Raw genomic sequence first — 12,889 nt, forward strand, 5'->3', positions numbered from 1 at the left:
TTCATTAAATATATGCAGTTGTATATTATATATTGATGCAATATATGATGATTTTTAAATTATATACAGGTTATTTTAATATTTATTTAATAAATACATGTCATGAATTATGTTATTTTTCATTTAATGTTAATACAATATAATATACAATTACATATTATATACTAAATTACATACAATTTATTATATTATTATTTATTTAATTATTTCTTCATCTTCTAATATTCCTAATACATATGCCAGAATCTATCTTCTCATACATGCATCTTATACTCTACCTAAACTGGGTGACTCAGGGTTTTCTAAATATGTCCCATGTTACTTGCCTTTTTGAAGTTTTGCCCATATAGTTCCCATTGCTTGGAATGCTCTTCTCTACATAAGTGCGTTATGAAATCTACCTATTATTCAAGGCCTAGGTCAAATGCAACCACTTCCAGAAAGTCTTCCCTCATTATGTCCAACCAGATGCAATCATGCTTTCTTTATTAAATGAGATAATATTTATAAAGTGCTTAGCACAGTACCTGGAATGTAGTAGGTGCTATAAAAATGTTTGCTCCATTTCTTCCCTCTCCTCCTATGAAGTTACATAGCATTTAGGTATTAACACAAAACTAGGAAGGAATGGTTAATGCACTATATAATACTCCACTATCAGATCCAAAGGACTTGACAAGTTAGAGCATGCATTGGACTGAATTTAATAAAATGAAATTCAAATATAATTTATAATAAGAGCTCTTCTATGCTACATCATCTTTGTATTGTTGTTATTTGTGTACACAGTTTATTTTCCCCACTTAGATGAATATATTTTTAAAAGCAGGAAATATATATATCTATATCTTTTATCCCGTACATTGTTGCCTCGTACATTGAAGGTACTCAGCAACTAAGTGTTCTGAATTGAAGTAACATGATTCAAGAATGTCTCCCTCCACTAAGGGTCTTCTCTGGATACAAAAAGGGACTTACTACAGTCTTGACTTCTCTCCCACCCATAACTTCAATATATATTAGACAACATGCTTTCTCTTCATGGTTCTCAAAGGTTGGAGGGCAAAGACACCAAATTTCCATATCTAATAATGAGAATTAATATTCTACAAATACAGTAAACATAGTTTGACACTGTAGACTCTTGCATTGCTGATAATGTTAGTCTAAAGCGGACCAATCTTTTGTCCTTAAACTCTTTATTGAGAATCAGGTGCTATGGCAGAAATTCGTAATAAACTAATAAACTTCAGTTTATGTAACTAAGATGCCATTGTTCAAAAAAGAGTTAGAATATTGAGTTAATTAAAGTGGGCTATTTTAAGCATAGTGAAAATCCATAGTAAGTGCTTAATAAATGCTTAAGTTTTTATTCTACCTTTCTACAACCTTGTCCCCTTTGACCCAGTTTCAAAATTTTTCCATGCTTGAAAGAGTTTAATCATAAAAAGGTAAGTTGTGATTATAAATGTGAATTATTATAATGCCCTAAAATATTATACTTATTGATCACTTATGAATGATTCATGACTTCTTGCTTGTCAGTCCTCTGAGCAAAACAAAACAAAACAAAACAAAGCAGAAAAGAACAGCAATTTGATAGCAGGAAAACACTGGCTTGGGGAAAGAGAAAAAACTAAACCTACTTCCGTCCTCAATTTGCTGAAGGAGCATCCTGTTCCCAAGTTCATGAATTCCTTGATTAGGTTGGACTAGGTTCTCTAATGTCTGGAAATCTACCCCTGTTGCTCTCTCCACACACATCCTTTCCCTCAACCTACTTGCATCCATCCATATTTAGAGTTGGAGGGGACGTTAAACATTGTTTATAAAACTGAAGATGTCCAGAACACAAGCATATTAGAAAACCAGTAGGTGTATGACCAACCATGCACAGGACAATAGTGTAGTGGAAAGACAGACAGATTTAGGGTTATAAGTTACTCTGAGTTTCAGTCTTTTCATTAATTAAATAAGGGGATACAGTATGGTGCAAATATCAAAAAAATTAGATTTAAGGTCAGAGGGAATACATTCAAATCTAGAATCTGTCATCACCCAAGTCATCTTAGACAAATTAAGAGATTTATCTTAGATTCTTTTTCCTCATCTGTAAACAAAGATTTAGAATAAATAATGTCTAAAGTCTCTTGCAACTCTATAACCTGAGGACTCAGATGAGCTTGTAGTTTTAAATCTAGAATTCTTTGACCCCCCTTGAGGTTTGTAGACATGACAGATAATCCAACATATCTAGCTTTCTTTTTTTTTTTCTTCAAATTTTGGGGTTTTAGATAAGTCTCTAAAGAGCAGGGTGATTTTGTTTCTTTTGCCTAGCCAGCATGGTGAGCATGCAGGCATTGAAGTTATTTTTAGCATGGCACAGTGCTGATGATTACTCTTGGAGAAAGATCAGATGTGGGATTGGAAAATGTTTTTGTAGGCTGATTTGAACTACTTGAAAATTTTCAAAAGTGTTTACAGAATATCCTAGTTCATATCAACAATAAGAGAAATGCTAGAGATTTGGCTTGCTGCTGCTGTTCCAACATTTTAATTGGCAAACATGTGTTTCCAATATGCCAGTGATTGGCTTAATTATACTTAATTAATTCTGGGCTTATGTACATTGCAGGAGATAGCAGATCCTGAAGCTTTATTTATTGACACCATATGGTATTTTGGCTTTAAAGATGGACAAACAGAGATTCTAATGAAGGACACAAAATGATTTGCTCCCGTATTTGCAAAATGGACTCTCAGGAGCTAACCACCCTGACTGGGGTTAATGGACCATGGTGTTGAATATTCTGCAGAAGTATTCACCTTCAAACCTGCATGCCCTTGATGCAGAGGCTGTAGGTAACCTCAATGTATAAAAACGGGTTAAGAGAGGGCAAAAGTATAAGGTGACTTTTCATTGTCTTGTGTAAAAGCATCAAATAAGGTCCTTCTCTGATGCCTTATTGTGGTCTGAAGTCATCTTGATTTCTTGGAATTTATGTTAATGAAGCACAATCTCCAACAGATTCTATTGTGCTGAAAATTTTAGGCCCTAAAACATTCCAAGAAATAAAGAAAGAATCCATATGTAGACAATATCAATATCTTCTCTTTTTTGTGGTAGCAAAGTATTAGAAATGGGGGGGGGGGTAGAGGTAGAGTTAGAGTAAAGTACCACTTGGGGAATAGATACATAATTTATGATATATGAGCATAACAGAATACTATTAAAATGATTTAAAGAATGGTTCCAGAGAAATCTGGGAAAACTTCTATAAACTGATGCAGAATAAAAAAAAGCAGAATCAAGAGAATAATTTACAGAATAACAACAGCATTATAAAGATAAAAACTCTGAAAGACTTAACCCTGATTAATAAGAGAATTAATCACATAACAGATGATACTTGCAGGCACTACTCACTCCTAAGAATGATCTCAGCATGCAAAATGAGATATATATTTTGGGAATATAGCCAATTTGGCAATTCATTTTGTTTCACTATATGTATATAGCAAAAGGCTTTTTCCCCAATGAGGAGAAGATAGGGAGGAAGGAAAGAATACAAATGCTTAACTGAAAAAAATTTAATTTAGAAGAGAAGAAAGTATTAAAGTACAGGAAGGAAGGAAAGAAGGATAAAAGGAAAGATGAATGGAAAGAAGGATTTTAGGTATAGGACCAAGAATAGGTTGTATTCTGCTGTCTAAGGATCAACCTTGCTAAACAGACTCATCAAGCTTAAGACTGCTGTCCAGGTGATAAATTATTTTCAGTCATAATAATTCATGTAATGAATGAAACCATACATCCTTGAAGTACTAAAATATGATACATTGTTCATTAAATCACATAAATACCATATCCAGTGTTAGTATCCTTAGAAGCTTGGAGGCCTTCTGGTCTTCCAGAACAGATTTAATATATTATTCTTGGGGTTCCATTTATCACTGAGGATCAACTAACTGCCTGGTGAGCTGGTGCTTTCTTCATATCTATATGTTTAAGAGAAGGTCAGATATGATTGGGTTAAACAAAATTGGAGTTCTGGTTCTGAAAGCCTGAAAGCATGCTTTGGTTTTAGTTCAAATATCAAAGTGTCTTTTCACAAATTTTACTCATTGTTCCTAGTTTCTGTACTCAAGGACCAAACAAAACAAACCTAACCCCTCCTCTAAATTGGCTGCTCTTCAGATACTTTAAAGACCTCCTTTCCCCCAGTCTTCTCTTCTCCAGGCTAATCATTCTGAATTTCTTCAACTGATCCTTCAATGATCTATACTCAAGCCCTTCTCTGTTCTAGATGCTCTGTAGTTGTTTATCTCAATCCTTCTTAAATGGGGCCTCATAATTGAAGACAAAACCATCAGTAAGGAGGACAGAGAGACTACCTCATCTCTGGTAGTGCTGGCTCTCTCAACACAACCCAAGATTATATTAGCCTTTATGCCTGTTACTGACTTACTTTGAATTTACAATTCCCTTACTAAGTGCTAATGAGATAATGAGATATTAGGTTCTTACTAAGTGCTAAATCCTTACTTAACAGTTCTCTAGTTCTGGTCTTTACTGGGAGTTTAAGCCCTTTGAACTCCTGGGGAGGAGCTTGCATGCTTAGGAGGAGCAAGTTCATTGGTTGAAGTAATTTTTCCCAGTTTGTTACTTCCCTTCTAATCTTGTTTGCATTAGTTTAAACAGGATTATTCAAACTCAATCTGCCTTGAGCTGGGAACTATAAAGGACAGTTTTTAAGCAGGTTGTTATATAAAAGTTCACTACTTTCTCAATTTTGTGAGGATGAAAATCTAATGCATTGGTCGAACAAGGTTAAGAATAATACCCTGAATGTCCTGAAATGCTAAGAAGACATTAAATGAAGAACAAGGATGAATTTCAGACTCATCTTTCAGAATTGGAGATATTAACTATTAACTTATTAAACTGTTTGGGCGCCAAATTGTGATGGTCCGGTCTAGCTCCTCTGAAGGGCTCAGAATCAGTCCTTGTCAGGATAAGCAAAAGTCCTTGCCCCACATTGTGGACGCCAATTTGTAAAGTTCTGTTGTCTCCAGAGACTGCCAATCGCTCTCTTGTTTAGAGGAGAGACTTCTTCCTCCAGAGAGCCACCTCAAGTCTGGTCCAGACAAGACTCTCAATCTCTCCAGTGCCGCCCTCTTTTATCCTCCCAGAGAATGGGCGTGGGATAATGCAAAGGCTTCTGGGAAAAATTACTTCAACCGAACTTGCTCCTCCTAAGCATGCAAGCTCCTTCCCAGGAGTTCGAAGGGGTTAAACTCCTAGTAAAGACCAGAACTAGAGAATTGTTAAGTACCAACTTAGCACTTAGTAAGAACCTAATATCTTATTATCTCATTAGCACTTAGTAAGAACCTAACAACCCAGTTCTTTGGTATATGAATTATTCTCTAAACATTCCTGCATACACCATCTTAAACTGGTAAGAATGATTTTTACAGCTTACATTGGTTTCTATTAAATTCAGCTTAGCATCCTAACCTTGTCAAGTCATTTTGAATCTCATAGCCAGTGTGTTAGTTGCCCTTCATAGATTTGTGTTATTAGTAAATTTGCTGATCTTTGCCTTTATCCCAAGTAACTGTTAAAATACTACAAACAGCACAGGGCCCTGGGGTAACACAGATATTACAGGTAGGCAGACTACCTACTCTATTCATATCAAACCAATAATGGCTTCTGATTATGTCCAGTAATCCAAGAAGTTCTGAATTCGACTGATTTTATTATCATTTAGTTTAGTGAAATCAAATTTAAGTAGAAATGGGAGCCACTAAGTCATATACAAGGACCATTTATCCCTGCCAACTACATATTGACTTAGAAAATTGTTTATTAATGTTGTCTATGTTCTATTTTTTGTCTATGTTCTATTGTATTGTTATTTATTTTATTAAATATCTCTCATTTATATTTTAATCTGATTTGGACCACAGTTGGCAGTGTTGTCTTGTGTTATATAACTGCTGATCTAATACACATCTCTCTAACTTCTATCTCCATAGTAGTATAAGATACTTTATCAAAAACTTTGCTAAAATCAAGACACACAGTATCTACCGCATTCCTTTCATATACAAGTTTAGTAACCTTCTTTAAAACAAAAGACCCATTCTTGAGGACGTTTAATTATCACAACTTCTTATTTTAAAAAATCGCCAACCATCTTTTTCCTAATCTGTTTTAGAATTTTCCCAGAAATCCAAGTCAAGATCATCAACATATTTTGAAAATCAGTTCATTTGCCAAACTCCAATCTCATGATACCTCTTTCTATTTTCAGCTGTCATTATTCTATCTACTGCAAACATAGGTTTTACTTTCTTTGAACTTCCTTTTTCTCTCAATATAGTTTCAAAATAAAACAACCACCACTTTCCAGGCAGCACACAGCACTTCCTTTTTCATGCCCCAGCTCTTCATCCTGAAGCCTCACTCCAGCCTTAGAATTCACACATTGGAAATACTCTCTGCTCCTGGGGGCTTCTTTCTCTGACTGAATGGTTCCTTTCAGAATCTCCGTTTAAGGAATGTCTCATTCTTCTCCACATTGTACATTGGATTTCTTTTTACCCATCTCTTGGCATTTTCTCTCTCCTGTCTTCTCCTATTAGAATATAAAATCCTTAATGTCAAGGACCATAATTCTTTCTAATTCTATGTGTATTCCCAGGGCTTAATAAAGTACTTGTAAGAGAGTAAATACTTAATGCTTGTGGACCCACTCAAAACCTACCAAACAAAAGCCTGACATTATTTTTATAGGTCACTGTCATGTTCTCATATTCATTCTCTACTACCTGGTCTTGCTTTCACATTTCATTTATATGATTATTTTTAGAAATATAAATCCCCCTCTCTTAGGGGGTTCACCATATCTGCCAAACTTAGTAGACACCCAGTCAGGTTGGTCCAATGAAACTCAGCATTTAAAAGCCCAAGTAATCTATCAGCCTCAGCCTCCTGCAGCAGCAAAAATCACAGATGTCCATCACCACTCCTGGCTCATTGTGTATTCAAAAATGCCATGATTTAACATCTCCCATTCCTGGTAAGCTCACTTTCTCTGTATCATTTTAGTCCATAGGATCCTGCCTATCCTTCCTCTGAACTCCTTGAAATGTGCTTTTCAAAATCTAGGGTGCATGTCAAACTGTGCCTATATTTATTTCTTTCCCTCTACCACAAATTCTAGAAGAAAGTGATCACCCTCCCTTCATTATTTCCACCCTAGCAACAAGTTCGTCCTTGTTAGTGAAAGTGAGATCCAGAATAGAATTCCCCAGATTGATTTCTCTACCTTTTAAAGGATGAAGTCATGATTAAGACAAGTCAAGAAGTTGTTTGCTGCAAGTCTTTTGGCACTTATCAGGACATGTTGCACATAATACATGCTTAATTAATGGCTGTTGAGTTAGTGAGTGAATCAAATGAATGAATAATAGTTTCCCAAGTGACAACTGCATTTTGACAGGAGTCTTGTTATCTTAACTCAAACTTAATTTTTTTTATTCACGGTCTAATATTTTTCTTTATCATGAGAAATGCTTGACTGGGAGAATTGGGAGATTCATCCATGTATGTGTGTGATTTCAGTATGAGTCCCATTCAATTCAAGATTCATCTTTGAGTGACACTTCTTTCCCCAAAGGAATGAGGATATAACAAGTTCTGACTTTTATGATAGGGCCAGTGACGGAGATATTTTTTATCTAGGGGGCCTTTTTGCACTGTTCAGATCATATCACATGGATGGTCAACTGTCTGCTCTTCCTAAGTCTGGATAGATCCTGAATAAAGATGATCCAAATAAATTGGAAAACATGAGTCTTGCACGTTTGAGTCCTAGTTTTGTGTTAATCCATAATGGTTTGAAAGTAATTTCTGAACCACCTTCTTTAATAATATCTTACTGTTTTTTGTGTCAATCAAAAGCATTTATTATGCAATAATAATAGTAGCTGGTATTTATATAGCATCTACTATATATTAGGCACTGTTCTAAGTCTTTCTAAATATCTCACATCAACCCTGGGAGGTAGGTGATATAATTATTCCTATTTTACAGTTGAGGAAACCGACTTGCTCAGGATTCCACAATTAATAAGTGTCTGAGGATGGATTTGAACTTATATATTTCTAATTCCAAGTCCAAAGCTCTATTCAATGTGTGACCTTTCTCACAGAACTTAAATTGTTCTAGGTACTATAATAATTACTGGAGCAAATTCTTGATCTTTTAAATTTTTATTCAGACTTTTGATTTCATTATGATCACAGAGTTCTGGTAGGGGATACTTCCTACACCAGTGAAGATTGGTACCTGTTCCCTAAAGTAATTTTAGAGAATGGCCTGGGGCACTGATAGGCTAACTAATCTCCTGAATTGGCAAGTCTCTTTCTATTTTGCAAAGCATTTTTATGCTTTATTGATTTAATCTTCACTACAAAACTGTGCTTATGGACCAAGAAGAAGTCTGATTAAGTGCAGAGAGAGAGAGACCCACACCAGCTTATTATAGACTGAAAAGTTTTTGATCAGAACACATCTCAATATCATAAATCATATTAGTTAAGCATTTATTAAGTACTTATTATATGCCAGATATTTTGATAAATATAAGGAATACTAATATTAGAAAAAATACAAATAGCCTTGGCTTTCAAGGACCTTCATTCTAATGGAGAGAGACAGCACACAAAAAAGGTGTTGAAAATGGGAGGAGGGGCCTGTTATCCCCATGGGGATGAGTAGCTATCAGAGTCAGAAGCTGAACCAGGTTAAAAGTGACTATAGCTGGCATGGGCACTTCTTCAAATGGAGCTTTTGAGTAAGAGTACACAAATCAGAGGAAGAGGCAGAATGGGAGGGATGGCAGCATCGTTAGTGTGAAGTCACAGGGCAAGGTGGAAAAGGGGTCTGTAGAATAAGGGAAACAGCTATTAAGTTGTAGGGAAGTCATTAACTCCAATGCCAGAGAATCCTCACACATGAAATTATAAGTCTTTCAAATATGAAGTGTGTATATATAGGTGGGTCATCTAATAATAGCTAGCATTTCTGTAGCATTCAAGATTTGCAAAGTTCTTTGTTATTTTTTAGTCATTTTTTTTCAGTCATTTCCAATTCTTAATGACCCCATTTGGGCTTTTCTTGACAAAGATACTGCAATAGTTTACCATTTCTTTCTCCAGCTCTTTTTACAGATGAGGAAACTTAAGGCAAACAAGGTTAAGTTAAGACTTCACCAGGGTCACACAAGCAATAAATGTTTGAAGCTAGATTTGAACTCAGGAAAATGAGCCATCTTGACTCCCAGATCTGATAGCCTATTCACTGAGTCACTTAGTTGTTCAGCAAAATACTTTACACATCTTCTCATTTGATCCTCATAACTATTCAGTGAGATAAGTATTATCATTATCCCCATTTTACAGATGAAGTAACAGAGGCTAAAAGCAATTGTGACTTTTCCATAGTTGTCTGAGCAGGATTTGAATTCCTGATCCTAGGTCTAGCACTCTATCCATTGCAATACTTGGCTACCCAGGTCAGATATTGTTTTACAGGCAAGAAACCTTGCACACAGTGAAGGACTATGTTTAGCCAAAGATTACACGTATTCAGGGGTCAGGTCACATGACCCCTAATCTATTTCTTCTTTTGTTGTATTGAGTCATTTCTCTCTCCCCATACACACCTACCAAGAAAAGCATATGCTAAAAAGGGGAAGAAAACAGCTTCCCATATTAAGCAATACCTTCACCTGAGCCTTCTGATGCTTCATGACCCATAAATGACTGAATTCTCAGGGACAATGCCAACTAAGCACAGGCTCTCGTGGTCCTGTCACATTGGAAAGACTTCAGATAGAGCTCTGGCCACATGTTGTTCTGCTGCCCAAGACAAACCTCGCTATACATGTAGAACTCCATCACCGGTGGGTGGGCTGCCAGATGGTGACTTCTTTAGTCAGAGTACTGCTCAGGAATCAATCCTGATTTTGTATTTATTTTGTGCATGCTATTTTATAACTACTACAGTAGCCACCAGGGATACAAAGGCAAAAGTGAAGCAGTCCCTGCCCTCAAGCAGCTTAATTCTAGTGGGAAAGACAATTTGCATCTTTATATAAATACATAGTCACATATACACACATACATATATGTATATATGCACGTATGCAATATATAAGTTGGACAGTGAGTAGAGTGCAGGGCTAGGAATCAGGAAAACTCATCTTCCTGAATTCAAACCTGGCCTCAGATACTTAGTAGCTGTGTAACCCTGGGCAAATCACTTAACCCTGTTTGCATCAATTTCCTCATCTGTAACATGAGCTGGAGAAGGAAATGATAAAACGCTCCCTGTTTCTTTGCCACGATGTTTCCAAATGGAATCATGAAGAGTTGGACATGACTGAAATACAACTGAAATGCAGTAATATGTGCATAATGAATACAAGATAGATTAGCTCCTGGGATGGGAAAAGTGTGTAGGAGGAGAAGAACATGGTGTTTGAGCTGAGTCAAAGAAAATAAGGGGTTATAAAAAGTAGAGTATGAGGAACAAAGATGGAGGTGTGTGTGTGTGTGTGTGTGTGTGTGTGTGAGTGTTGACAATATATTGGTTCCTTTGTGATCTTTGTAAAAACATTATTTTGAGAAGGGATATACAGGTAAAATAAGTATCCATAAAATAAATATATCCTTCTTTATTTCCTAACCCTTAATCTTATCTTATTATTGAAAAAATTAGTTAAAGCAACTTACTCATAAAATGGAGGCTGTAATGGAGTTAGCTAAGTTGATAAGAGATTCTTATTAAAGGTTCTAAAACTAATTTTTGCAACAGTCTTGGGTTCAAATGCAGCATTAGCTATTCAAATCTTAATGTAGATCTTCTCTGAAAATAAATCTGATATTGGTCAGATCCTGAGAAAGATTGGAGTTCTGAGTGGGGAAGGAGTAGGTAGGTAACTTTGAATCACAGGAAGCCTTGGGAACTAAGGTAGATATAGATGAAGCTAAAGGTACTTGATATCTGTTTAGACTAGATGGTTACCAACTCTTAAATTCTGTGATTCTTTGAAATGAATTTGAAAGTAGAAAAGAGGTTTTAAAAAAAAGAGAGTTTGGGAGAATTACATTTTTTCTTTTAGAGATATAAAGATTTATTAAATTGAATTGATTTACTTAAAGAGATCTTCTTGACCCCTTCTTTTCTTTTTTATTCCTTCATCTCCTCCTCTCAGCCTTTTTCCCTCTTCCTTTTTTTTTTTTTCCTTTTCCTTCCTGCTCATGCTCCCTATTACACAGTGTGATTTTCCTGCTTTCAGGACCCACAGTTCAAAGTACTAGTAGTACTCTATTATGACTACAATGCCAGTTTAAAAGCCTACTATGGTCTGGTCTGGGAACCTAATCACCATCTACAACATGGCATCTATGGGATAATACACTCTCAGATGTAAACATTCTGTTCAGAAGTTGAGAGTTGTTTGTATAAAGCTTTGGTTCCATCTCTGGGTTTTTCCACTAAGATATTTCATCCCCCCCAAAAGAATATATTTGCATGCATCTGTTTAAAATCATTTTATTTAACAAGATAATTCCAAAGAATTTATGATAAAAAATGCTGTCCACCTCCAGTGAAAGGATTGATGAAGTCTGAATGCAGATCAAAACATACTTTTTAAATTTTATTTTTCTTGGGTTTTTTTTTTCTTTCTGGTCTGTGTTCTCTTTTGCAACATGACTAATATGGAAATATGTTTTGCTTGACTGCACATGTATAATCTATATCAAAGTGTTTGTCTTTTCAAAGAGGGGGAAGGGAATGAAGGAGGCAATTTGAAACTCAAAAATTATTTTTAAATGAATGTTAAAATTGTCTTTACATGTAATTGAGAAAAAATTCTTTTTAAAATGATATCTAAATAGGCCAGTCAGATTCTGAACTCATGAGATCTTAAAGGGTTAGATCAAACATTTTTATTTAAACATATTTATTTGAGTTTCAAATTCTAGCTTTGCCTCGCTTTCCCTCTCTCTTCCTCCCCCTTCTTTTTTGGTAAAGTAAATCATGCCTTAAATTCTCTTATCTTAGCATCTTATTATCTTGTATTATCTCTTATCTTCTATCTAATAGTACAACTAATAAGGTAGCACCTATCTAGTTTGAACTATTAACTCTGACTGACTTCCCTGAATTTTTTTAAGTTCCAACTAAAATCCCATCTTTTACAAACAGTCTTTCCCAAACCCTTTTAATTCTAATGCCTTCCCTTTGTTAATTATTTTTTTCCTAAACATAACCTTTCTCATTAGATTGTAAGTTTTTAGAGGGAAGGATTTTTTTTTGTGTGTGAGCCTCTTTTATATCCCTAGTATTTAGCACAATGCCTGGCATATAGTAAGCATTTAATAAATGTTTTTGATTAATTGATTAGCAATTTAGAAGGCTGCCTTCTAAAATTTTTAAAATAATTTTTAGAATTTCAGCTAAAAAGCATGTAGTAATAAAGTACTAATTTAGCCTAAGGCAAATGGGGAGGTGAGGGAGGAGAAGGTGCTTAATATATCCCTGGTATGTATGCACTCAAAATTCTCAGGATTAAGGACACCTCTAGTCTCCTACTAGTCCCCATGTTACCTTTGCCATGGTGCACAGTCTGGGCATGCTTCCCTTGAGAGGCAGTGTGATGTTGGAATAGCAATTGCTCATCTTTAATAATTCTTTCTTTACAATAATACTGAAAAAACTGGGGATGGAAAGGTAGGTAGAGTAGTGCAGAAATTGAAACTCAGGAAGTTGAAATAAGTACTCAAGGTTATACAACTAAGAAA

Source organism: Sminthopsis crassicaudata, chromosome 1, assembly GCF_048593235.1.
Source record: "Sminthopsis crassicaudata isolate SCR6 chromosome 1, ASM4859323v1, whole genome shotgun sequence".
Taxonomy (NCBI): domain Eukaryota; kingdom Metazoa; phylum Chordata; class Mammalia; order Dasyuromorphia; family Dasyuridae; genus Sminthopsis; species Sminthopsis crassicaudata.